Source organism: Rhinopithecus bieti, unplaced genomic scaffold, assembly GCF_001698545.2.
Source record: "Rhinopithecus bieti isolate Rb0 unplaced genomic scaffold, ASM169854v2 scaffold_1618, whole genome shotgun sequence".
NCBI classification, from domain to species: Eukaryota; Metazoa; Chordata; class Mammalia; order Primates; family Cercopithecidae; genus Rhinopithecus; species Rhinopithecus bieti.
Window position 1 is genome coordinate 2,610,451 of NW_016803937.1, and position 13,264 is coordinate 2,623,714.

The 13,264-nt window shown below is 49.4% G+C and overlaps 1 long non-coding RNA gene across 2 annotated transcripts; it reads right to left on the bottom strand.

Annotated features, from left to right (window-relative positions):
• Positions 1 to 4,763: 4,763 nt before the first annotated feature.
• LOC108520851 (uncharacterized) lies at positions 4,764 to 12,383 on the bottom strand. 2 transcript variants are annotated; one of them, XR_001883039.1, is made up of 5 exons: positions 12,191 to 12,383; positions 11,759 to 11,860; positions 11,492 to 11,624; positions 6,863 to 6,922; positions 4,764 to 6,768 (listed from the first exon to the last, which is right to left on the bottom strand). It is a non-coding gene; the product is annotated as an uncharacterized LOC108520851 (long non-coding RNA). The 2 variants fall into 2 exon arrangements; XR_001883038.1 differs by lacking the exon at positions 11,492 to 11,624.
• Between the last annotated feature and the right edge of the window lie 881 nt (positions 12,384 to 13,264).

A 13,264-nucleotide genomic window follows, 5' to 3' on the forward strand; every position in this document is an offset into this window, starting at 1 on the left:
GGGAGGGAGGGAGGGAGGGAGGGAGGGAGGGAAGGAAGGAAGGAAAGATTGAAAGAAAGAAGAAAGAAAGAGAGAGAAAGGAAGGAAGGAAGGAAAGAAGGAAGGAAGGAAAGAAGGAAGGAAGGAAGGAAAGAAGGAAAGAAGAAATGGAAGGAAGGAAGGAAAGAAGGAAGGAAGGGAAGAAAGAAGGAAGGAAGGGAAGAAAGAAGGAAGGAAGGAAGGGAGGGAGGAAGGAAGGGAGGAAGGAAGGAAGGAAGGAAGGAAGGAGGAACTTATCAGACACTTCACAAGTGGGGAACCGTTCCTGGCTGGGGCTTGGTGGATTGGGAGGACATTAGTAATGGAGGTGTTTTGCTCCTAAGGCTCCAAGACTGCTTTGCTTCTTCATTCTTTGGACACAATTCTGTGGCCATTCTACTCATTTTTTCAAGGATAAATGATCTCAGTGGTGAAATATTGTCATGGGTGAGCAGTGACTATCTGGGGCCAGCGGCTCAGGGTAAAGACAATTGCAGATAAAGAAAGGCAGATTTAGGCCAGGCGTGGTGGCTCATGCCTGTAATCCCAGCACTTTGGGAGGCCGAGGCAGGCAGATCATGAGATGGTCAAGAGAAAAGGCCATCCTGGCCAACATGGTGAAACCCCATCTCTACTAAAAATACAAAAATTAGCTGGATGTGGTGGCAGGCGCCTGTATTCCCAGCTACTTGGGAGGCTGAGGCAAAACTTCTTCTCAAAAAAAAGAAAGAAAAGCAAACTTATTAAAGTAGGAAAATACATGGCAAGGAGACAACAGGCAGGCCAGCAAGAGAGGAGCTGACGGCAAGGAGACAAAGGCTTGCTGGGGACTTTATAGGGTGGTTCTTGTGCTGTGTGGCGGACAGAGTGACGTGCAGTACTGATAACAACAAGGTTGTGGTTCGCTAGCTTGCATTTTTCTATCAGCCAAGGGTCTAATGATAGCTGGACACAGGAAGATTGTGAGTTACTTGTGCAGGATGACTATGTGTTCTGGACCATGAAGACAGGCAGACTTGGAGCTTATCTATCTTCTCTTTTTGCTTTCCCTGGGTCCTGCCAGCCTGACTCCCCCTCCCTAATTAGGACTCCACAAACCTCAACTAGACATCAAGTATTTTCTGAGCACCTGTGCAGGGCTGTGGGTGACAGTCGATAATGAGGCTCATCTTCCTCACCATCACATCTTTCTAACCGTTTGGCCTTCTTCTGGTGGTGGCTGCAACCTCGTCAATGGCCAGCGTGGAACTAACCCATTGGGTTATGTTTTCATTCCTGTTTTTCTTTACTTTTCTTAAGCAGGAAGTGCAACTGGATCGGGGAGCCTCTCAAGGGGCTCTAACTTTTTAATTCATCTCTGCGATTCTTCAAATTGTAGGTCATTAAACCATGAAGCCAACAGACACCTGGCTGCTTACTGGATTCAGGGCACTGGGATGTTTCACTGAAAATGCCAGTTCAGGGCCCCTCCTCTCCTGGAGCCAAAATTCTGGAGTGGGGCTGGGAGACCAGAAAGGAACAAATTAAACCAGCACTCACTGCTAAAAACAAGCATAACAAGCAGTAGTGCAATTAGATCAAAACACACAAATCGAAGATGGCTCAAGGGCTTTCCCGTGTTGAGAAGGGCTGGACCCTGTTGTTTGTGAGAACTCAGGTTTGAAACATCTGTGCTGAAGGAGGCTCTGGACACTAGGAGAGGTGAGGCGACCCTCAGTCCAGGCAGAGACAGGGAAAATGAAGCAAAGGTGTTTACTAAAACATACAAATAAGTCTGCAGTTTCCACGGCTTTGTCTGCCTGAGAGGTTCCCCAATGCTATGGCCTCCTAATATGCTCATTCTTCTCAATTCAGCCATTCAGGGGTCCTTCCATCCATCTGTCGCAGGGCTGCTCTCTGGGGAGCACCCTCCTTCACAGCACATTGAGACCTGCACGTCCAAAAGCCAGGAGTGAACCACTGCTCACTGCACACAAGCGCTTTGCCGTGAAGCTGTGACTCACAGTGCTCAGAGCTAAGTGAGGATGGAGAACAAACACGCGCACCACTGTTTTAGGAAACTTTAGGCCTGAAACAGGTCCCTGAAACAACAGAAAAACTGTGGGTTTCCTTCTCCTCTCCCCACCACCCCCTGCATGCGGCAGACACACAGGCATGCGTCTGTTTACTTGCATGAATGCATGTCTGTATCTTGACCAAAAGTTAAGTCATATCTGAAGTCTTAGCCCAAGTTTTCCACAGGGCCATGGGCACTCGGGGACAAATTTAGCCTCTAGTAAAAGAGCAAAGTCTTCTGAGGCCAAACATTAAGCCACCATTTACCCAAGGACTGTATGGAGCTGGAAGTGAATACCACATTGTTTCAGACTATGGTCTCATGTCTTTGGTGTGAAGTTTCCTGGTTTCAACTACCTCTAATGATATCCTTCCAGATGGAAGGCTAAGCCAACTTGATTTGGACCACATGTCACAGACGCTGGTATGTGGCATGGTTTGGGAAGGCTCAATCTGCCCATTGATTGAGAGTGTTTTTAGGGACTCGTATCACACAGGCGCTGCTAACCGTTCTCCACCCACCTCCTCCGTGCCGCCGTAGGGAAGCTGCAGCCAGTAATTACAGGCTCAGCCACGGCTGACTCTCACCCAGATGTTTACAGTCTCAGGGACGCCGGATCCCAAATCCAGAGTGGTCACTGCAGACAGCAGAAGGAAGGAAGGCTCCAGCCTGATTTCCTAGGCTTCTGGATCCATGCTCATTGACAGGGCTTTTGTTCCCTCGTGGGGCAGACAGTCCAACAACTGGAGAAAACACTGTGGGGTTTTAGCTTCCTCCTGCCTTCCAGGCATGAAATGATCCATTTCATGGGAGGATTTTAGGGCACTGTCCAGTAGGATCATGGTGGTGGGTGTCGTTTAAGGCTTCAGGGTATAAGGGGCCATCTGACATAAGGAGAACTCTAGAGCTGGACCTCAGGGTGGGCTGGGGTTAGGGCTGGTCAGGTCCCTCCAGGATGGCAGGGCTTTAACTAATCTCCCTGAGAAAGCCAAAGTTGGAAACAAAGCCTAGTCCCTGAAAACAAGGGGGAGAAGGTGGCATCTGGGTTGACACCACCCTTGAATTTCCATTTGTAATACAACTTTTGTTTTGTATCCATTAAGTCAACTGCCACGGTTTGAATGTTGTCCTCTCCCAAACTCATGTTGAAACTTAGTCCCCATGGTGACAGTAAGAGGACAGGAAATCTGCCTCTGTTATCGGAGAGGTGGAAGCTTTGGGATGTGATTAGGATTAGATGAGGTTGTAAGGGTGGGAACGAGCAGCTTTCCAGGGGGAGAAAGGGAGGGCTTGACTTGCAGGCTCAGCCCCCTTGCTCTGAGATGCCTGCACCCCCATGGGACCTTGCAGAGTCTCCACCAGCAGGAAGGCCCTCCCACCAGATGCCCGCCCCTTCTGGAGACTTCCCAATCTCCAGAACTAATAATAAATAATTCCTGAACTCCCATATGGGACCTTGCAGAGAGCCCCACCAGCAGGAAGGCCCTCACCAGATGCCACCCTTCTGGAGACTTCCCAGTCTCCAGAACTAAAGAAATAAATTCCTTCATTGTTAAATTACCCTGTCTCAGGTGTTCAGTTATAGCAACAGAAAACAGACTAAGACATCAATTTAAATACACAAATTTTCAGTTTATCCTGATCGTTTAAAAGTGTACAGAATCCTTTCCATGGGTGGTTTCTCACTATTCCTTTTTATACTTTTAAGTAATTTTGCTTCTTACAAAAAGGGGGTGGTAAAGCATGTTATTTGGGTAATTGGTGATGGGTACTGTTGTGTCATTTTTTTCTCCCAGGGTACAAGCACATTATATTTTTTATCCTGAATTTCTAGAAGTGGCAATAGGACTGTCCATATTATTGTTGAGTCTGGGGCCACGTGTGATGTTGCCGTGGTGGCCTTGAGCCTCTCCCAGCCTCCCAGCCCCATGGTAAAAGCAATTATTACCAAGGAAGGAAGAAATACATGCACATCCAAGTGAAGGAACAGCTCAAGGTTTGGGTTTCCACGTGTGTGGGCTCTGAGTCAGGCCAAAGGGGAGTCAGTCACTTCCACTCCCTCACTTAACCAACTGTGTGACCTTTGAGGACTGTGGCTACCTCTCAGCGTCCCTCGGGTGTCAACAGGAACATTCACTGAGCCTGCTGGGCTGTTGTAGAACTGGCCCTGTGCAGGACTCTGCACAGAACGGGCCACAGCAACCGCAACCCCCATCCCACTCCATGTGCCCTACGTGGCTTTGTGCCCGGGTCTCTCTGCCCCAAACAAGGATATGGGTCACAGCCTGTGGATTCCTATCTGCTCAACTGCACACATCCCCCACACACCCAACCTTAATAAATTTTGCCGAATTAATAAGCAAGGTCGTCAAGGTTCTCTCCTCTTCCCCGCTCCCTTATCTGTAGGAGGAAACCTGACCAGCTTTGGTACTGCCCCTTGTTCTCAGGACCAGGGGAGCAGTGGCTGCTGTCTCACCAACATCTCTAATGGATACAGAGAAAAGAGTACTGTTATTGAACTTTTTTTTTTTTCCTGCTTTGCAATCTCACTAAAGCATTTCCTTCCCTACCCCATGCAGGAAGGCGAGAGCAAGCATTATTCAGATTTCCAAAGTCTGAGCTCTCCTCACAGGCCACAGGACTGGGGCCCTGCACCAGTTGGGGTGGGGAGGGGGGTGTGGGGGGTGAAGGGTGGGGGAGGGTGTAACCACTTGCAGTGTCCCCGGGGTGGGTGACCTGCGCTCTCTATCTCCCACGGAACCATGGAGGCCTGCAAGACGGCGGAACTGCAGAGGGGCAGGACACACACGGACGCTGGGGGACGCAGGAAGAGAGTTACCAGATAAAATAGGAATGCCTTTTTAGTATAAGCATATCCAATGCAACATTTGAATTTCAGATAAACAACAAATAATTTTAATATCTATGTCTCATGCAATATTTGAGCTTCAGGTAAAAATGAATAGCTTTTTAGTATAAGTAGGTCTCTTGTAATATTTGAATTTCAGATAAAAAAAGAACTATTTTCGCATAGAATAGGTCCTGCAGAAGTAAAACAACTTTTTCATTGTTATTACGGGTTGAATAGCGTCCACCAAGAAGTTCGTGCCCACCCGGAACTTTAGAAGGTGACTCTATTTGGAAATAGGTTCTTTGTAGAGGTAATTAGTTAAGACGAGGTCATATTGAAGTAGGGCGGGCCCTAAGTCCAGTGACTGATGTCCTCATACGAATGACATGAAGACAGAGGAGAGACGCGCAGGGAAGAGCCCGTGTGAGGGCAGAAGCAGAGGCTGGAGCAATGCGGCCACGAGCCAAGGGACGCCTGGAGGCCCCAGGAGCAGGAAGAGGCCAAAAGGGTCCTGGATCCTCCCGAGGGAGCCCAGCCCTGACACCTTGACGTTGGTCTTTTGGCCTCTAGACTGTGATAATAAATTTCTGTTGTTTTAAGCGCCCCAGATTGAGGTGATTTGTTACAGCAGCCACAGGACATGAATACAATTGCTTATGTAAAATGCACATTTAATTGGGCATCCTGTATTTTTATTTATGACTCTGGCAGCTCTGCTAGAGAATGGCTCCCAGGGAGGAGCTAAATGGCTGGCTGGCCTCCCAAGGCTTCCCGCTGCTCTTCCTGCCCTAGAGTTTGGGTCGGACATTCCTGCGGCTCTTAGCAGGCTCTGGCCGCCCCTCCACGCACCTGTGTCTTCAACAGCTCCTCACGACGGGAGATGTGACTGTGCACCACCGTTGCCTCTACAGTGAGACCCTGGTGGAAGGAGCACCAGACCCCTCCCCAAATATTTCTGATGGCTTGAGACCCCCTGAGGCCCTTACCATACTCTGGAGGATGTTAAGGATCTCAGCCCAACCCCCTAAAAGGGTAAAGGACCAAAATTAAATCTCTTGAAAACCCTGATGCATGGGGCTGGGCAGGAGAGAGTTGCAACTGGATTGAGGAGAAACTGATAATAAAGAGAATTTCTCGTACATTCAAATGTCATGGGCTGAATTCGTTCCCGCTGCAGCTATTACAGCATGTGCCAGAGTGATTCGTGCCTCCTGGTAGAACATTTTCCATTTTCTCCTTCCAGGAGTGAAATGTGAACCTCCTCTTCCCTGTCCCGGGAACGGTGGCGGCCCTGGCTCCTGGTCGCCCAGAAATCCTCAGGCGCTTCCCAGGCACTGACACAGAGGGCCGGGTGCCGCTCCCCCAGCTTCCTGCGCTGTCGGGATGCAAGAGGAGGCCCGCGCTGAGCTCACCGAGCAGCTGAATAAATGCGCACGTCTGCGGGGAAATGCTTCCTCACATCTAATTGCCTGGTGATTAGGAGACCACCCACCGTCTGAATTGCCCTGGATTTGTGAAGAGCCCTGGCAGCTCTCCTGCGAGATTCAGCGTTCAAAAGGAGGAGGTAATCATCTGGAATTAAATTCCTGGGTTCCTCATCTGTCCTAGACTCACGCGAGGGCCTGGCAGGCTGCGCAGTTATTCATCCGGTTCACCCCCAAACCACGCACAGTTCACATCAAGCCAGCAGAGCTGCTGCCATGCCCCAGCGCCAACAGCGCCTGCGTCCTACCCGGAAATCTCACCGTCTTTCCTACAGCAAAGCAACCATTGGTGCCCAAACATAAAGGGGCAAAGAGGTCCCCGGCAGCCTTGCCTGCGACAGCTCCAAACTGGCAGAAGCCTGCAGAAATGAGCGCTACTCAGAAATGGTCAAACAATTGCACCTCCCAACCACACACCGCAGTTTCTGAAGGAGGGGCCCACTACATGCTTACCGGAAAGAGGCTGATGGCATTTTCGAAAGTAAGCAGCAGATTAATACACTCCAAACGTTTCTGCAAATGAAAAAATCGCAGAACTGAATATGTGTTTAGCACACATGCACACACACACACACACCCTGACTTGACAGCCAGGTAGAGAACCACGCTGGCTCTGACGTCTGCCTGTTTCAAAGTCCTCCTCCCCAACTCACTATTTCTGCTCACTTTTTGGTGTGTGATTTTTAAAAATTATTCTGTGCATGCTTTCACGTCTGTGAAATGGGCGCAGTGGCAATATCTCCCTACAGGTTGGGTCTGAGAACTGAGAGAGATGGCACCCACAGTGCTCAGCCCAGCGCCTGGCTCTAGTGAGCTGCGCTGGAGAGCCCCGCTCCAGAAGTACCTTTGTCTATACTATTTTAAATTAGTTACAAGGTGGAAGTTTCATCTGATAATTTTTAAAACTGACTGATGTCCATCAACACTTTTTTCCAAAGCTCATTGAACAGCAGAAATCCACACTATAACTCCTTTTTCAGTGGCCATGAGAATAACTAGGTATGTCTAGAATCTGGGGTCCCATGAGCTCTGAGACTTGGGCTAATTCCTTCTTCCTTTGCTCAAGGGACAGAGGGGATGTCCCCACCATGGTATTTCATCTTGGGACCTCAACCAGGTCTCTGAGTCCTTTTGGCATCCTTGACGATGGTGCCCCCACTGTGAGTTCCCACAGATCATCTCCTGTTGATATGATATGTGGACAACACCAGGTGGAGAGGTACCATTCGCAGTCGTGAGTCTCTGCTTCTTGGATGTATCACCCTATTTCTAATCTGGGATCAATGGGGCTTTAATGATCTCAGTGTCAGGAACATAAACAGCTCCCTAGGACTGGATGTCTCGCAGGTGCCCCGTCGCCCTGCACAGCAGCAGAGTCTGAGACAGAGGGAGGTTCATCACAGCCACACCTGCCTGGCTCTGACAGCCCCTCCTCCATCAAGTCTCCAAGCATCGCATCACCGCCTTCTCACATGTCACCTGTGAGAATTGGTAGGGTCCCCTCTTTATTTTAGCCTCCTAACACCTTCGCAGATGGAGAGAGTCCCACAGACTAGGGATTTCCTGACATCACTCAGCCCCAAACAGCTGAAGAGCTGGGCTTTGAACCCAGATCCTGAAATCCACATTCCATCATCTTCTATATCAGAAATGATACATCATCTGAAAAATATGTGTGGAGGGCCGCTTCAAGCACTGAGCTGGCTGCTAAAAACTGTCAAAGATGTATCCTGAACTTGAACCTGCTTTGGAAGAAAGTTCAGATTCATTCATGTTTAATAAAAATCTACTGTTTTCCCCATTTGCTAATCTAATCTCTGGAGGAAGTTGGGAAGGCCATCCCCAAAGGTGCCTGACTCCTCTTTGGACCTAATTGAGCGAATGTGGCTTCCTGCAGAGCCCCGAGGTGACAGTCCCTCCCCCATAGCACAGGGCACTTCCAGCTCCATCCTCCTGCTGCAGCCAGTGCCATTTTAGCGAGCTTTTAAGGCTAAGTCTCCCTAAATCGCCCTCCTTTCCCATCTTTAAAAAAAAGTGAGGGAGGGTGCCTGCAGAAATGGATGCAGCTGGAAGCCATCGTTCTCAGCAAACTATCACAAGAACAGAAAACCAAACACCGCATGTCCTCACTCATAGGTGGGAATTGAACAATGAGATCACTTGGACATGGGAAGGGGAACATCACACACCAGGGCCTATTGTGGGGAGGGGGGAGGTGGGAGGGATGGCATTGGGAGTTATACCTGATATAAATGACGAATTGATGGGTGCTGATGAGTTGATGGGTGCAGCACACCAACATGGCACATGTATACATATGTAACAAACCTGCACGTTGTGCACATGTACCCTAGAACTTAAAGTATAATAATAATAATAATAATAATAATAATAATAATAAAAAGAAGTAGTAATTCCTAGGACACAGAATCGGCATTCTGGGTAGGGGAGGCAACCCCTCTGTGGTTTTCCTTGAATAGGCACTGCCGTTGGTATTTAAAGTTGTCAAAATGCTTCATCCTTTCCCTTTGATGTAATGCAGACCCCAAGATGCCAAGATGCTGAGAGTCCTCAGGCTGGGACGGAATATTTACTTCATTCATTATGAGCTAGAGTTGACTCCAAGCGGATGGTCAGTCCCTAAAATGCCCGTGGGTTTTGCAGGCTCTTTTTCTTTCTCCTCTAATCATTCGTTAAGTTCACACAAATGGATTTCTTCAGCCTTCCCAAGCAGCCTTTTTTGTACGAGCTCAGCAGGTGCTTCCAGTCCCTAGGACAGCTGTGCCTGCCCCAGAGCTGTGGGCACACTCCTTGTCCCTGTCTGCTGGGCAGCTGGCCTTCTCTTCACCGGAGCTGAGACCTGCAGCAGGGGGTGCCTGGAGAAACAAGAGGCTTTGGAAGCGTCAGGTGACAGGGCCTGGCTGTGGTTTACATTTTTCACCTTAATTTTAACAAGTATTTCAACCCCCTGGAAAATTGCTTCTCTACAATAATAAACAGAACCTGCAGTGAGTCTGCAGCAGGCTCCCAAGCCCGGGCAGGGCTGGGGATCATTCCCAGTAAGCTCTGGGAGACCTAACAGTAGTCAGGAACGCACGCAGGCAATGGGGAGGGCTCAGAGGGGCTGCTTCAGCCCAATTGGCCCTAATTTAACAGAGGTGCAGTGGGGTTGGTGTGGCAACCTAAGGTTTTGAGTTACCCATAAGCAAGTCAAATAGCATATAAATAATAGAGGTAGCATGTTACAGGGGTAAAGGGGGCCAGTGTCTGCCTGCCCGTCTGGTCTGTTATTCATCAAGTCAATGTGGTGCCTTCTGTGGCTTGTTCATCTCTGTTCACAGCTCCAAAGTAGCCAAGGGCCTATTGACAAGACTTGGAAAAAGATGCTGAGATCCTGGTCCTGAGAAGCAGGGCGTTACCATGGAGACACCATTCATTCATGAGCATTCGTCAAGCACTTACTATGTGCTAAGTGCTCTTCTAGGCAAAGGGGGTCTGGAGTGAATGGAAACTCAATGAAATATGCCCCTTCGAGCCTCGCCTTTCAAAATGTGATCCACGACTAGCGCCATCTGCATCCTCAGAAGTCTCTAGAAAGGCTGTATCAGGCGCCACTCCAGACTGCAGAGCTGGAGCTAGATTTTAACAAGATCCCTCAGGCCATTTGAGTGGGCCGTAAGGTTTGAGAATCATTGCACTAGGCACGAAGAGAAGATCTAGGAAGGAAGATCTGAGCGGCCCCAGTGGAGCAGAGGTACTCTCCGGTGGTGTGGGGGGCAGCCAGGGTGCAGGGTGGGCTCAGCAGTGGCCGGGGCATGGGAGAGCCTGGCTGGTTAGTGCCAATAACCGTGATGCAGGACAGCCTAGAGACACATGTCTTTCCCCCTGTGACATAAACAAGGTAACGGCCGCCAAATGATGTCCACGTTCTAATCCTTGGAACCTGTCAATGTGACCTTACCTGGCAAGGGGACTTTGCAGACAGGATTAAGGACCTTGTGATGTGAAGCTTATCCTAGATTATACTCACAGGGGTCTCCTTTGAGAGGGATGCAGGAAGGTCAGACAGGAGAAGGTGAGGGGGTGACACGAGCAGAGATTGGAGTGGCGTGGCCACAAGCCAGGGGGCGTGGGCAGCCTCTGGAGGCTGAAGGGACAAAGGTGAGTCCTCCCCCAGAGCCTGCAGAAGGAACCAGCACTGTGGACATCTTGACTTGAACCCCATAAGTCTCAGTTTGAACTTCTAACTTCCATCACTATGAGAAAATACATTTGTGTTGATTTTAAGCCCCTGACTTTGTGACAATTTGTTACAGTGGCAACAGGAAACAGGTACTCTCAACAGAGATTTTCAGGTGATGCCCATATAGGATTAGTCTCTGCTTAGGGAAGGGTCCAGCATCCACTTCTCTTCACTTCTTAAACTGGTCCTGAGATCAGCCAAACTCAGGGACCACAGACCCAGGCTGCTCACATCCCCATTTTTGAGGGGCACAGAAAGTTCTGGAAGGAATATCTCAAGTGGTGTATGTGAGAAATAAAAGCATTAAATAATGAAGCCTCCAGGTTCTGTCTTATGCCTCCTCAGGGCTCACAAAGCTCCTAGTGCTGGGTTCTGCATACAGTTGGCACTTAATAGAGCATCTGCTGACTGAGGTCACATGAGCATCCAAGCTGAGCCCTCTATCCCCTCCAGCCCTCAGAGCTGAGGGCTCTGATCCACGGAGCCTTCTGTCCAAGAAACAGTCTCCCCCCATCCCCTGTTCGCTCTTCATATGCTGGTTTACTAAGGTTCTACTCCAAGTCTTCTCACGCTCCTCCTTCCCTGGGAATCTTGTCCTAAATCACCACACTCATCACCGCCTCTCTCCCCAGTCTGCTGCTCTCTCCTGAGTCCCAACCAGCTTGAGGTCCCTGCCTGGACTCCCAGCACCATCTCACCTCTCCTTCTCACCCATCTCCTGCCTGGTAGTCCCCAAGAATCATTTCCAACTCATCCTTCTTTCCACCTTCCATCCAGTCAGCACAGGGACCTGTCAATCACACTTCCCACATGTCTCTTGGATCCCGGCAGCACCTTACCTCCACCGCCCTGCTCCTGCACTCCCTGCCTGGATGCTGGTAGCCGCTCCCAACTGGTCCCCCTGCAAGCTGTGATGTCCTCCAACCCACACCTGATCACAGCCAGCTCCTCCTTAAATGACTCTCCATTGCCCTCAAGAGAAAGCACAAATATCCCCCGAGCTCAGCACCTGCTTTCCTCTCCAGCCTTCCTCGCCCACAGCCCCCTCCCCACGGAGCCCCCTCAGCTCCTAGGAATCCACTCAGAGATGTTTAATGCAGGGATACCTGTTTATGCTATAGGAGGTTTTGTTCTTGTTCTTATCTTCCTTCAAATTGTTATTCTCATTTACAAATGCCAAGTGTCTCCACCCAGTAAGAAGTAAACTTCTGCAAAATAACCGTAAGCCATCAGGTACATACAATGTAGCAGGAATCATGCCCACTAATTTACATAAAATGCCTCATTTTAGGCTGAACACTCCAAGCTTCTTTCAGTTCCTAGGCAGGCTATATTTTCTTTCTCCTTGGGGATTTTGATCAGCAGTAATCGCCGGCTAAAACCTCCTCCCCAGCCCCACCTCTGCCAGGCCGACATCTACCTGTCCTCTGGATCTGGAATCCATGGTCTCGTCCTTGAGGACAAGGAGGAGTTCCTGAAATTCGCTCTCTTGGCACCCTGTATTTGCCCCTGGATTTTCCCCAAAGGAGGACACGTACCTGTTCTCTCACCAGTGGGAAAGCGTGGTGAGAACCCGTTCTTCCTGCCCATCTCTCCTCTTTCCACCTCAAACTCTCTCTCCCCCAAGTAAAAAGGAGGAGGAGTCATACAGCTATTTCGTTTTTTTTATTTTTTTTTATTTTTTGAGACGGAGTCTTGCCCTGTTGCCCAGGCTGGAGTGCAGTGTCGTGACCTTGGCTCACCGCAGCCTCTCATGCAGCTATTTTGAGCAGTGACGTCTGAAGCAAGTGCACAATCACTTGACTCTGTCCTAGAGGCGAGCTCTGTTCTCTGCCTCTTCTTGGAGCAGCTCCCATCTTCACTCCTAGATGTTCAGCACCTCAGCCTGCACCTGGACAGGTAAGCTATATCTATCCTTCCTGATGAGGGTCCAGTTACCTTCAGTTCTGGCAGAGACAGGGAGAAGACAAGGGAAGCACGGGCTATCCCAGAACGCTGTCTTTCCCAGAGACCTTACGTTGGATGTGTCAATAACCCCATTCAAGAATGAGGTTTCCATCCTCATCTTGAGATATACATATTTTTAAAATTTGCTTATTTATTGACTTATTTGCCAACCGTGAGAAACTAAACAGGAGGAGGGGGAACTTGGGCACCCTCAGTCTTTGTTAAAGCTTGGATGATTATCTCCCTTTTTTACTAGACTTAAACTTTCATCAACACAAGATAACAGTCTCGCTCACCCCTGTGTCTTCAGCAGGTAGCACAGGCCTGGAATCAAGTAGGTTAACAGGCTTCGCTGAATGCGTTGATCCAGGGTCCCAATCAATACAAGCAAACAACTTCTCAGAGGGCAGATGACTCCAGAAGTCAGCAGCCACCAGGCTGGATCTGAACCTGTGACCTACTGGAATATTCCACTACCTACATCCACCCACCTCCCCTGCCAGCAAAAACCAATTTGTAAAATTACCCAACAGGCCAGGCAGACAAGCACAGGGATTGTTGGCAGGCACTTTTGTGCCAACATGGCATGAAATACCTGTTTCTCGAGGACCCGGGAAGGCCGTCTCCGTGCTGTGGGCTGCATCTTCCTGCTCCCTTGAAGGTTT